Source organism: Prionailurus viverrinus, chromosome B4, assembly GCF_022837055.1.
Source record: "Prionailurus viverrinus isolate Anna chromosome B4, UM_Priviv_1.0, whole genome shotgun sequence".
Lineage (NCBI taxonomy): Eukaryota > Metazoa > Chordata > Mammalia > Carnivora > Felidae > Prionailurus > Prionailurus viverrinus.
The window spans coordinates 62,380,822-62,395,345 of NC_062567.1; the positions used below are offsets into that span (position 1 = coordinate 62,380,822).

Here is a 14,524-nt window from a genome sequence, read left to right on the forward strand (position 1 = left end):
ATGTATTAATCCACAGATCTGGAAGAACTTTCACATTGCCTGATAAATTCTGTGAAGGTAGGGATTTCTGTTTGTTTTGCTCACTTTTATGACCTTCTGCCTGTAATTGTGCCTGCAACACAGTGCATGTTCAATCAATATTCATTAAATGAATAAACACATTATTTCTCTTATGCCATGTTTATTTAGGTCCTTACTACTTCTTGCCTGGGTTATCATAGCAGCCTTTAATCCAGTTTTCTTGGCTCTGGTCTTATCCCTATTTCTCATCTACGTTTCAGTCTAGAGCCAGCTTGAAAATGTACTTGTGATACCGTCACTCTCTACTCTCAGAGTCTTCAAAAGCTCACCATCAATTACAGGATCAAGCTAAAGGTTTTTAAGATGGTTTATGAGGTCCTCCGTGATCTGACCCAAGCCCTCTCCAAGTGCGTCTCTCAGCACTATCTGCCTCACAATTTATGTTTTAATAACCACAAATTGCCTTGTTGTTCTCTACACACACCAGAAGTTTCTTCCATTTTCTTCATGTGTTACTTCTGCTTGGAGTCTCTCAACCTCCCGTTCATCTTTAAGATTCAGCGAAGGAGTACTAATCTACCCTTCTTTTTTAGCTTCTGGCTAGATTACTTGCCAAATTCAGCATGCCTTGTACCCTAGGAATATGGCTATCCTAGAACTTTCCACACTGCTCTGTGATAGTGTATTTATGAATCTATCTCATCCCCCAAACAGTGAGCTCCTCCAGGGCAAGGACAAGTTCTCATCCATTTTTAGATTCCCAGTGCTTTGAACAATAAATGGCAGTTAGCAGACGCCCATAAATTTGTTGACTTACTTTGTAGATATAAAGGAAGAAAAAAATCTTGTGACTCTGAGGGAGCGTGCTTAAGATGGAAAGAATACATATTTTTTTACGTTTTGTGCAAAAGATTTTTTTTGCAAAGAACCCAAGAACTTTATCCTACCTAATTAAAAAAAATCAAAACTAAAAGAAAATGGTTATATCGCTTTATCTACACAAAAAAGGAGAAACTGGCTGTAGACGGGGAAGAAGAAATGAAAGCAGCCTGGTGGAGAAAATAACCAGGAGAAGGAGGCAGAGAGAGGGCAGGTGACCTGTTCTAATCAGGATGTGAGGAGCATGATATATCTCTCTGGGGTGTGAAGTGGACTTGCTTCATAATTTAAATACTCCCTTTGTATGAAGTGGTTCTGTGAATCTCACATAGATATCTCCTCTATTCTGGACCGGAGGGAATGTATGGTGGACATAACCTGGGGATCTGCTCTTGATATTTCAGCCCTCTCTCTGCTTCCTCCGAGACTTCTGTTAGCTCGAATCCTTTACAGCATGTAAGTGAGCTTGCTACTTGGTAATATTTGAATTTGTGTGATCTCTGTGTTAGCTCAGCTCCTGGACATTTCTGATTGCCTACCAAAGTATTAATTCTCTTGTTTTTTATTTACAGAACCCCAACTTTGTACACACCCTTGTAGAGTAGTGGATACAAGTCTAGCCAATGAAATAGAAGCAGGTATCTTTGGATGGGGCTTCTAGAAAGTTGTTTTAAAAGTAGACTTGGCTGACTTGTCCCTTTAGCTTTCTCATTTTCTTGATTTCTTTTTCTGTATTTTTCCTTTTTTTTTTTTTTTTAATCATTTGCTCTTCCTGCTTGGACATAGAACGTCGTATTATAAGCATGAGGGAAAGAGACACATGCTAAAAGTGTTGTGTTAAAAAGGTAGAAGAGCTCGGGGCAGTGTTGGGGCACTTTGGGCATTTTGGAGCCGAATGATCATTCCTACATTTCTCATTTTGTGGGGTAAGATATTACTCTTTTGTCTCAACATGGTTAAGACATTGATATTCACGAAGGGGATCTTTTCTTAACTGGTCATGAATTTCTTAATGTCATAAGAGAGAAGCTCTAGAGAAGGTGACTTTTAAGTGTTGGAGAATACTTTAACTGTCGTTTGGTTGGGAAAAGTGAGGCCAGAATTTCATATTGATGGATTAGGGCTGCAACAGTGAAAATAAAATTACTTTCTGTCATAAATAATAAGATAAATACTAGGAGTTTGGGAGTGAGAAGAAGATGTATGGGGAGACTAGAGAATGAGAAAAAAGGGGGGTTATGGGAAAGGGCCAGTGCAGAGAAGTTCTTAAGGTGACCTGATAGCAATACTAGACTATGAGGGTGAGGGCACCTCCCATCCTTCCCGCCCCTCCCCCCCAAAAAAGAAAAATTCCCTGTAGAGAGTAATGAAGAGGGGCTTCAGAAACAGAAATGGCTAATATTAAATTTTGCATTGTTGCTTTTTTTCTATGCTTAAGTTCCTTTCTGTTAACAATTTCAGCAAAATTCTCTGTTCTCCTGGGGATAAATAAAAAGAAGTCAAAAGTCTAGCATAGTTGAGCTGTGCAAGAGGTGAGTAGGTTCCATGGGATGCAAATCATTACGAGAGAGCAACTGAACTCTCAGGTAAAGCAGGAAACCAGAGAGAGGGGCATATAGGTGCAATGCAATTCCTTCATAATCCTCTAAGGAAAAGTTGGGGCTCTTCAGCCCTCCAGTCAGTATTTGAAGGAAGGCTTGTTGAAAAAGTAAAGGAGGAAGTTATGACTCTAAAATGTTGGAGGCCTTGGGAACATGCAGGTGGTTAATACTTGGGTTTCATAGAAGGAAAGTGACATACTTTCCCTTGAGCTTTTCCAGGATGCACTAATCTTCAGAACAGATGCTTCCATTTAGGCAAGTGAGCACCATGGGAAAGGATTTTTTTTTTGTAACTTTCACAAAATGTTTCTGAAGCTGCTAAATTGAAAATCTGTCCTGTATTATTTTGCTGAACTCAAGGGAGCATGTTTTGTAGAAGAGCTAATCCATTGTTTCCCCAGGAGAGTAGTGCTGACATTATAGAAAAGGTGAGTAACACCACTCTTGGGTATGTTCACTCATTTGTGTTAGCCTCTGAAGTATAATGTCAAGAAAACTTACAGATTATTTTTGAAAGACAATTGTAATGTTTATCTTATTATATTTGGATGGAGGGCCCTTTTTTCCCCAATGAAGAGTCCTGACTAAAGAGTCACATTAGGATTGGTATCATTACTGCTATTATATCTCATATGCATCCTAATTTCCATATTCCTGCATAATATCCACTTATGCAAACTAATTTATTAAAATTCCAAAATAATTTAGCTCTCTATGTTTGGGACTACTGTGGTACAACCTTTTGTTGTTTTCTTTTCAATTTCTGTGTTTTTGAGATTCAATTTCTGTGTATTTCAGATTGGGTCCAGTGAAGAAATAAAATGTTCTCTTAAGAATTTCAAACATAGACAGGGTGCCTGGGTGGCTCAGTCAGTTAGGCGTCCAACTTGGCTCAGGTCATAATCTTACCGTTCATGAGTTTGAGTCCTGCATCAGTCTCTGTGCTGACAGCTCAGAGCCTTTAACCTGCTTCGGATTCTGTGTCTCTTCTCTCTACCCCTCCCACACTCACACACTCTCTCTCCCTCTCAAAAATAAAGAAACATTTAAAAAAAGAGTTTCAAGCATAGACAAATGCAAGAAATTAGAGCTTATGAAATTATTTGGATGGACTGGAGGAGTGAAGTTCAGAGGGCTTCTGTTGGATATTTGGCATTTTAGACACCCTTATAAATTTAAATATGGGTGGTGTTAGATGATATTATGGGTAATTAAGTTTTTAGGTATGATGATGGTCTATATGTAAGAGATGAATGTTGAAGGCTTCAGAATGATGTGTTAGGTCTACAATTTACTTTCAAGTGTTTTTGCAAAATCATACATACATGCACACACACATACACACACACACACACACACAGAAGGCAAATGTAGTAGGAGGGTAAATGGGTGTGCTTTGTACTGTTCTTTCAAACTTTGTGAAGATCTGAAACTTCTAACAATAAAAGTTGGAAAAAGGAAAAAAATTGTCATTCATTAAGCCACCTTGTTAACAGAACGGGTGCTATTAGTGCCAGTGTATGAATGCTCAGGATGGCTTCTTCATAGACCAGTCCCACTGGCTGTCACAAGGGAACTGGGGCAGCAGCCTCTAGGGAAGGGTGGTTCACAGCATCATAACTTATCAGGCAAGGCACTCAACATGTTAGTACCGATCAAACTTGAGATATATATTAATAAGAACCATATTTCTTTGAATTTAAGAAGTGAAGTAATATTAAATGCATCATAATTTTTATATAACCAAGAAATAAAAAAATTATTAATATTGTATAAAGCTTTCTGATGGTAATTTAAGGATGGATTCCAATATAAGAGATGTTAAGATATAAAAACAAGCCCGAGTCCTAGAATCAATAAAGTAAAATATTCTCCAAGGAAGTGGGTAATTATGTCAGAGAATTAGTGTAATTCCATCTTGATCTAGTCGTTATCCTGGTTATTGCACCTCTGAGCAAAAAATATTAAGGATTTTAATGATTCATCCATAAGGTCTCCTGCCAGTGGCACACATATGGTTGGAACTATTAGTCATAGAAGTATTGGAGCAACCTGGTAGAGAAACATTGTGTAGAAGAAAGAGGAGATTTTGACTACTGTCATATATTTGGATCCTGTGCCATTGGGCCACTAATGTCAATTTCAGGATATAGGTAAGAGTTTCTTTTCTAGGTCATAATAAATAATGCAGGTAAGAAATAATAAAAACAAAATAACATTAACTACAGCCAAAAACTGCACAGAGTAAAATCACACAAAAAAAGTCAAATTAAAAAACAAAAAACACCCTCCCCCCCCGCCCCCGCCCAAATAATACCTGATTCCTGGCATCACTAAGTCTTAATTGTAGATCATATTATTGTTTAAGATATGCACTGCCTCTCTCCATGGGAAAATTATACATCCTTTCTCTGTTTGGCTCAAGAATGGCTATGTGACTTGCATTGGCCATTGAAATGGTTGGGAATGCCACGTGTCACTTTGTGCATAGGTTTTAAAAGTAAGGTCATAGTCAGCCATATTCTCTCTCTTCCATTGCCCTGAGACCCAAAGAGGGACAGTTCTGTAATTCTGGATCTTGCAGGAAAGGCAAGGGAGAGGGGCAGAGTTTCTGCAAAACAATTGTGGGCATGCAACATTAATAAGAAATAGACCTTATTTTAAAAAAATCTTTGAGTTTTTGGAATTGTCAATGCAGCATAACAGTGTCAGGCTATTACTTTGACTAAGAAAAATTTGATATCAGAGAAATAATAAGTGCACACAGTCACATAACAATGATAATGGCTAATAGAGTCCCAAAGAAATGTATTACAGATTAGAATTGCTAGAACTAAGTACTTCTGACAAAAGTATATCTGCAAAATTGGTCATTTTTTTCCATTTCAGGGCAGCTGAGTTATTAAGATAGCCATAAAATAATGCTGATTCACCATATATTTGGGTTTGCTTGATAAAACAGATAATCATCATTAAAAAGCCATATCATAGAAACCAATATTAGTGTTGAGGTGGTGAAATAATAAAAACCAACATTTATTTAGCATTTGTTATATGCCATACACTGTTCCATGCTCTTCACATGCATAAACTCATCTACTCTCAGGGTAATCCTATGAGTTAGGTATTTTATTAATGAGGAAATAGAAGTCCTAAGAGCTTAAATAGTGAGTCCACTGTCACATATTTAGTAATGCCAGAACTAGAATTAAATTGGTGGAGCCTCTCTTCTGTCAGGCATCCTTAGCCCCTGTGAGGTGGTTTAATTGCTAGTAATGTGTAACATGAGACATGTAACTTATAACATGGAGATTTTGCAGTTGTGACCAGGTCGGTTATGGTAGAAATGTAATTTTTAGGAACTGCAAAAAAGATTAAAAAAAACAGTAGTTCATAGGAAACAGTATTACTTGGGGATGATTACCTTTTTCTTCCTTTCCATAACCAATCGAAATATACACTGAAAGGTCCTGATGTCATTTTTGAACTATCTGACTTCTGGATGTTGTTCCTTAATAAACATATCACAGCTTAAGTGGAGATGTTTCATTATATAGATCCAAATAGCTCTGAAATTAGGTCCAATATGACCTGCCCATTTGAACAGCATATACCTTTATTCAAAGATCAACAATGGAATAAATGTCAGACACTGAATACATGTTAGATCCTTAGCATGGTTGATTTGATATTCATTTTAAATTGGTGCTTCTTTTGTCTTTTTAAGCTATTTTAATTCATTTCTGGTCTGTCAAGTCTTTGGCTTTGGATTTATACCATCCTGCCAAGAAGCCCACCCAGTTCAAGTCTTAATTTCAGTCACTCTGAGGATGACTTTCCACTCCTATGGGTGCCCAGTTACTCTTTAGATTTTTGCAACAGTCCAGGCTGTTTTTAAAGGAGCAAGCAGGCCTTTTCTGGTTCAGAACTAAAGATTCTTTGTGTATATGTCAATCTCTTTTGCTCTTGCACTAGCTGAACTTTGTTCATTGGCACTTACTCTCCATACTTTTGAAATTAACCAACCTCCTTCTTCCCTTCCTCCCTCCTTTCCTCCTCCTTCTCTTTTTGTCCCTCCCAACTTTTTTAAAATCTATTTTTTTTTTTAACGTGGAGCCAGTGGTATGCTGGTAAATATTTAACCAGTATGCTGGCTTTCTTTCTTGCTTTCTTTTATTTCTTTTTTTCTTTTTTAACAACTGGCTTTCTGGAAGAAAGAGATGAAAACTCCGATTCGTACTGTATGCTCTGCCAATTTCTGGGTATAAATACTCTCATCATGGCCAATTTTAAATTTCTAACATAATGTAATTAATCATGGAGTTGGGAAGAGGTGTGTCCAGTTGGCTTTCCTGAGGTGGTAGGAACTAGCACCGGATAATCGAGATTTCTTCATTTTCATGATGGTATTTTTGCTGGCAGAATTTCTTACATGTATTCAAAGAAATAAACTAAAACAGCCACTTCAAAGAATCAATGAACACCCAGAGGCTTCACTTTCTCAATCCATAAAATGTAAGCAAAAGACTATATGTAATTTATAATTTTTGATTGAAAAATTTAAAATGTTTGAGTAGGCAAATAAATTCATAAAGTTCAGAAATAAAAATAATATTTAAAAAGTACAAATTGAGTAAAATACTTAAATGTAACTTTTTGAGCATTAAAAAGAGCCACATATTTTTTAGTTAAGGCAGACTATCCTAATTTTACCTAGAAAATTTAGTAAAAATTTATCCTGTCTTCTCCAATAAAGTGGGAATGACAGACTGATGCTTTCTAATTTTATATGAGCTCGCAAGGATTCCTGGACATCTTATAATCTCTTTCTTATGACCATCCAGTTCATTCACTGTAAAAGCCCTTCCAAAAGTTTTCTGTTTGTCTCAACTCCTATTCAGCAGTATTATTTCAATTCTCTATTTTTCCTAATTCTTTGAGAAAAATTACTTACAGTAAATCCAAGATCATATATATCTTATTCCAAAATTAAAAAGGCTGACCAACTTTATGTTAAACCCCTTCAGAATAAGATCGTAAAATAACTTTCAACCTTTCTCCCCTAGACATGGCCAATCTAGGCCATCTCCTACCCTTCTTGCCCCATGCTTAATTTGTGTTGTTTGTTTGTTTGTTTTTTCTTTTGGAATAGCCTCTATTCCCCATTTCTCTAATGCCTTCTGGTTGAAGTCCTCCTGAAAGCCAGATTGCCATTTCTACATCAATCTTGTTATTGGGAAATTAAAAAAAAAAACACCAAAGTTATCCATGTTCTTACCTTTTACATAATTGTATAAGGATATATTATTTAATATTAATGATTTGTAAAAATTTATTGTTCTCAGCAAGGAAGAACCCACTCACTAGGAAGTATTCTTTCAACTTCCAAAACTCTTTACCTTATAAGAGTAGTTCTGGTTGCTTTCAAGAGCCATTTCCATATTAAAATTCACTTATAGACAGGAACAGATAAATTATTCATTAATGGTAATATTCTGAGAAGGGATAAACTTTCTAAATTAAAAGCAAGTTTCACTATGGAATTGTTATATCAGCATTAACTCTGGCATAGATAGATTAAGTTAGGCTTAATGCCCATTTCCTGAAATATTGATTAGTACATCAAGGAAAATTCCATTAGGGCATTATAAAGTTGTTAATAAACTCATTTGATCTCCACTTTTCTCCTCAGGAAGGAATCGATATACTAAAGCTCAGGTTTTCCCCCTCATTTTGTCAAATTTTCAGTCAATTTTTGCAGAGTGTCACTTTAAAGATATTCCCAATGTGGGAGATTTACTTTAATGGGTTTCTGAGTAGAGTAGGATCAATGGAAGACTCGGCTGCCTGTACGGTTTTCTTCTCTAGCTAAAAGCCATATTTTGTTTTTATAGCAGAATTGCCTATGAACAATGTCATTAAGATACCCCTCAGTGGAAGTAACCACCTTTAATAAGAGTTTAATGCAATTAAATGTTGTTATTATTATTGTAGAAATCTTAGGATTTGTTTTTGTTTTCAGATTTTAAAAGCATCACAATATTGTATCCAGAAGAAACTACGTAGGCACTCTAGTTCAGTTTTCTCCTCAGTGCTGGGTAAGTTTTTACCACTTCTAATAGATGGCTCTCAATTTTGTGTTCCAACTTGGCCACTAATGAAGGGCAGTTTACTTCCTGAAGCGGTCTCTTTCTTTGAAATTTTTAGCTACTTGAATGTGTTATGTATTTGAAACAATGCCATATAAACTCTTCCTTTTTCTCGGTGACTGCCCTTCAAATGTCTGAGTGCCATTTTGTCTTTTTTTTTTCTTTCTTTTTTTCACTTCTCATTTCCAGACCTTAATCATCCTGGTCTAATTACTTTGGATGCCTGTTTGTGGAAGTGAGACTCAGGGCCAGTTGTAACATTCTAGATGTCATCTGGTCAATAGGGAGACAATGACATTATTATCTCCCTTGATCATGATCCTCTGTCACATAGTAGTTGAATTAAAGAATAATACAGTCAATGGTTCTATTTTTTAGTAGTTATGTGGCTACTTACTGAATTTGAGTTCAACTAAACTTCATGGAGAAATTTTTATATTATTCGTGTCCATATTGTGGATCATTGGAACAAGAATTCAGGAATTAACCAAATCCTTCTATTCATCCTTAAATTTATGTAAATTTTGATTCTGCCATATTCTTTCTAAATATGTCATCTTTCAATTTAATATGTATATTTTATAAATACATACCAACACTGTTGATAAAATATTTGTCCTATAGATTTGAATTTATTTTATTTGAATTTATTTTGAATTTATTTAAACTGACTTGTTTGGATCTTTTTTAAAACCTTACTTCCTTCACTTGAGGTCTATCTCCGTGTTCTGTGGAAGCAGAAGACTGAGGTGGTTAAGAGTACAGGCTCTTTGTTGATCAGCCTTGGTTTGAAGTCTGGTTTTAGTAATAATAAGCTGTCTGATATTTGGCAAGCTACTTAACAGCTCTGTGACTGTTTTTTCATGAAAAATGGGAATAAGAGCTGTACATGGCTCAGAGAATTCTTATGAAGATCAAATGAGATAATATATGTAAATGACTTATAGTACTTTCTGGCACTCCATCCATTGTACTCTTTTTTAAAAAAATTACTTATTATAATTCAAGTATAATTAACAGGTAGTGTTATATTAGTTTTATTAATTCTTCTTAATGGCAGAAGATGTGAAATGAACAATATTGCCTTCCTTCTATTATCTCTAGATCATTTTTCCCAACCAGCAAGTCCACTTTATCCCTTTTTTTCTTCTTTTTTTTGAACACAGATTTAAAAAACTTAATTATGTACGTGTGTTATGGAACATTGGTAGTCCTCAAGATAGCACAAGATGTTTTGCTGCTAGTTAATTTACTCTCAACTTATAGGAAACATATCCTAAACTAATGTGTTGAATTCTTTAATTTGAATTTTTCTTCTATCTTAAAATTTTTCAGTACCTTAAACTTTTTCTGGGACTTCAAAGAAATGAGGATAAGGCAGGAAAACAAAGTGTGCATGAAAATGTTCATGGTAGCATTATTTACAATAAAAATAAAACAACTTAAGTGTTCAAAAATAGGAAAATATTTAAGTGATAACTGTTATGTAGCCATTTAAATTATTATACATTATTAATTTATATTAATAGTGGAATAGTTTACATTAATGTGGAAGAATGTATCATAAGGAGAAAGAGGAAAATGGGTTACAAATTTGTCTTTACACAATAATCACACCTATGAAAAGTAAACAAATTAACACAAAATTATGCATAGAAAAAATAAAAAGAAAGTAACTCTAAGATGTAAATATAGGTTTTCTTTAGTTACAGGGACTATTAATCATAATAATGAGTATTAGAGATAGTATGCCAAATAAGTACCAAAAGAATAATCATCAATAACTAATAGCCACATATTTTGTTCTGGGAGAACCATTTGTGGTAATATGTATGCTACAATATAACACTATTTTATGCTAGTCAAGTTTTTTTTTTTTTTTTTTTTTGGTATGTAGGATAGAATTAAATGTAATCATATTTCATTTGTTCTGCAAAAAGACACAGTATTCCATAGAGAGTTCCATGGCTTCCAGGTACTGTGCCTAATAAGAACAATTTGATAGGCATGGGGGTGCTTGTTTCATAAGGACTATAGCAATTTAGAACATCTTTGGTGAGCCAGGTAATGTGGAGGGATCAGGAAGCTTTTATCTTCCCACACTGGAAAGAGTGGAATTTCACTCCTGTTATTGAAGATTATCTGGTATATTAACATTATAATCACTTACATTTTATTGAGAACTTATTATGTTCCAGACATAGTGATTACAAAAGTTGTAACAACTTTAACCTTTGCAATGATGCTCTGAGGGGAGCACTATTATTTTTCTCCCCGTTTTACAGCTGATGAAATGGAGGCATAGAGAAGTTAAATAAACTGCTCGAGTTTGCAAGCACAGAGTGTTTGAGTTGGCTGAGAATTCAACCCTGGCACTATGTTGTACTGACTTTCCCATGATATTGCACTGCCTAAAATCAGAATAATTTTGAAAATAGCAACTCTTTTTTTGTTTGTTTCCTTCATTCCTTACCTTATGAAAACATTATTTGTGGTAGTCAAAAATTTAAGTAAATTTTATCATTTTTTCAAGAGAGAGGCCTCTGTAAAGGTATAGATGTTTCTGAGTTTTTCTAGGAAATAATGATAACAGAATGATTTGCAAGAAGGAGTTTATATTAATAAACTCAGCAATCTTTAATATATACTCTATTTTCTTTTGTGTAGGTACATGCATCTATATTAACTCACAGTTGTAAAATGATAGGTTAAATACTAGTCCCTAGCTTTTTAAACTTTGTCCTTTCTTGATTGCAAGGTAATTCACTAAAACATTCCATGTAGAGCCTACGTTAGGTTTGTGTGTAGTGTGATGAACAGCAAAATGCTTCTAACCTCAAGGAACTTACAGTCATACATATAAACATGTGGATTTGATCTACATTCATATAACAATGGAGCAGGATCCTGTATTAAAACACAATGACAAATAAGGCACAGTTTCTGGTCTCAAGGAATTGAAAATAATTAGAATACAATATGATGATTAACAATGGATGATATATAAAGTATCAGGTAGAACTGGCAAAGGATTGGGAAGGCTTCAGAGAGGAGATGATACTAGAATTGTCTTAAAGACAAATAGGAGTCTATCATGTGGACAAATTGGAAATACCATATGAGAAAGACAAATTAGCAGGAGCAGAGGTGTAGTTATATAGGAGAACTTGGGGATGTTACAGGAATGTGAGTGGTTTAAATGTGACTAGACTATAAGAGTATCTATATATTTTAATCATTTTATTTTAATCATGATAAGTGTACTCTCTAATCCCTATACTATTCCCTCATCCCTGCCCACCCCCCCCCCCCCAATATAGGAACCATCAGTTTTGTTCTCTATAGTTAAGTGTCTGTTCTTGGCTTCTGTCTTTTCTTTGCTTATTTGTTTTGTTTCTTAAATTCCACATATGAGTGAGATCCTATGATATTTGTCTTTCTCTGACTGACTTATTTTGCTTAGCATTATACTCTCTAGCTCCATCCATGTTGTTGCAAATGGAAAAACTTCATTCTTTTTTAGACTCTAAGAATATTTTGAAGAAGAAATAGATAATAAGACTGAAATGAAAGGGAAAGCTCATATTGTGCCTAACTCTCATTTATCTTCTCATAATAACATATTGTTCCCTAACTATATGTCAGGTGTATATATAAAAGACACAGAATGTCTTCTTCATGTTATGGTGATAGTTTTACCCTAAATTATTTTTTTAAATTTATGCCTTGAAGAAGAATCAGCTTATGTATAGGAACACGTAATTTCAATTTGGTCTTTCAAAGATTTGAGTGATTTGAGAAAAAAACCCATAAACCATTTATGATTCATAATTCATAATTCATTCATAAGTGTTATGCTATGTGTATAATAAAAATAGGAAAATTATCTAGAACTTTTGAGATTTATATTTATTTTATGAAAGAAGAATAAAATTCTATGTCCTGAGAACATTCTGATCAGCTGGAGAGATTTTACTACAACTTTAAACAGCCACAATAATTAAATATTTTGCTTAGTTCCCATTTGTTATTTTGGTTTTCTTTCCAATCATCTCTGGCCTTGCTTTCTACGTTATTAAAATCACTTGCATCTGTTATGATCTTGAGCCATGATTCTTTTTATAGCTGACATTTTAAATTTATTTGTAATCTCATTTGCTGTTTTACTTGCATTTTGCTTTTCTTATTATCAAATGGCCTATTTCTTATTTGCAAGTCTATAGCCTCCTTTCTACTAAGATCTAGTTTGCATTTTTTATGGGCCTAAAAGAAACAGAGAAACTACTGAAAATAAAAGAAAATATTCAAAGGCGACTTGAGTTCAGCTGCTCAGTACTTTTTGAGTTACTATCTTTTCAACCCCAGGAAACTTTCTAGGTTAAAAGTTGGCTTTGTGAACAAGTGAGGATGGTTTTGCTGATCTTTCATTCTCAAAAGAAACTTCTCCATAGTACAGCCACCTATTAGAATGAGGTTTTGAATACTGTAGATGATGAAGTATTTTATCTTTTTTGGAACTTCTTTCTGCCTCTGAAATATTTTAAGGATGGCAGTAGGCATTTAGTAAATGTTGGGTAATGGCCACATGCAAATATTTTTCCATTATTTACCTACTAAATTTCTCTGTGGTATTTCAAACTCCCCACAAATTGAAGAAACCTACCCTAAATTGGATCTTTCTTCTACCTAAAGCATAACCAGACCCTTTCAAGTTGCTTCTAATTCACTCTAGGACATTTGCAGGGATATTGTCAGGTGAATTTTCTTCTTCCATTCATATTTTTATCACTTTCTGTATGGTGGTGGATTAAAGGGAATACCAAGAAAAACAAGACATGATTCCACCCTCCAGGAACTTGAAATTGACTAGAACCTTTAAAAAAAGATGGAACTCAATAATATAAATTATGTCTCAAAATTTAGGTTGGGAATTAAGTCAGGGAAAGATCAGTTTTTTTAAAAAAAGTATTTTTAGGTATATATTGTCTGAGTGAAAAAATAATGAAATTGAGAAAGCATAGGGATTCTTTAGAGGGACAGAGAATTTGGCTAGAGCATTTAATTAACTGAGAATATTGTAGATGATAAAGCTGGAAGGATAGTTTGGGGTCATATTATGGGGGATTTAGGAAGCCAGGCTTAGAGGTTTAATATGCTAGGACAAACAAAGGAATTGGAACAGAATAGCACGGACAAACAGATGTATTAAGAATTTAGCAGTGCTCACTTTGGCAGCACATATACTAAAACTGGAACAATACAGAGAAGATTAGCAAAGCCCCTGTGCAAGGATGATACCCAAATTTGTGAAGCATTACGTACTTTTCAGCATAAGAAACATAGTCAATGATTGTAATAGTGTTGTATGGTGTCAGATGATAGCTACATTTGTGGGGATCATAGCATAATGAATAGAGTTGAATCACTATGTTGTACACCTGAAATTAATGTAGCACTGTGTGCCAACTACACTCAAAAAGATTTAAAAAAAAGAAAATTTTGCAGCAGTGTGTCAGCAAGCTGGGGTCAGAGAGACTCTTGAATTGGAGGGCCAGCCAGAAGGTGTTCACGTAGGTAGGAACTGATGAGGCTCTGAGTCAGAATAATGGAAATGTGTTCTGAAGACAGTGGTTAATGGGGCTATCTACAGGATTGGCCATGTTTTTTCTGGGTGACACAGTGAAAGAAGAGCCAAGAATGAATTGAAGATTTTTTTAACGTATGTATGACAAGAGAACAGTGAGTTTGTTAAATAGGCATGAGGAGGAGGAGGAGATTTTGAAAAGATAGGATGATAATTTTAGTTTGTATGTATCAAAGTAGAGAATTCCAGCAGGTTTTGGACATGGATTTAGAAACTATATATATAAATAG

At 34.7% G+C, this 14,524-nt stretch overlaps 1 non-coding gene across 1 annotated transcript; it reads left to right on the plus strand.

Annotated features, from left to right (window-relative positions):
• The first annotated feature begins 13,869 nt into the window (after positions 1-13,869).
• Positions 13,870-13,976, plus strand: LOC125171373 (U6 spliceosomal RNA). Its single transcript, XR_007154292.1, has one exon. It is a non-coding gene; the product is annotated as a U6 spliceosomal RNA (small nuclear RNA).
• Positions 13,977-14,524: the final 548 nt, after the last annotated feature.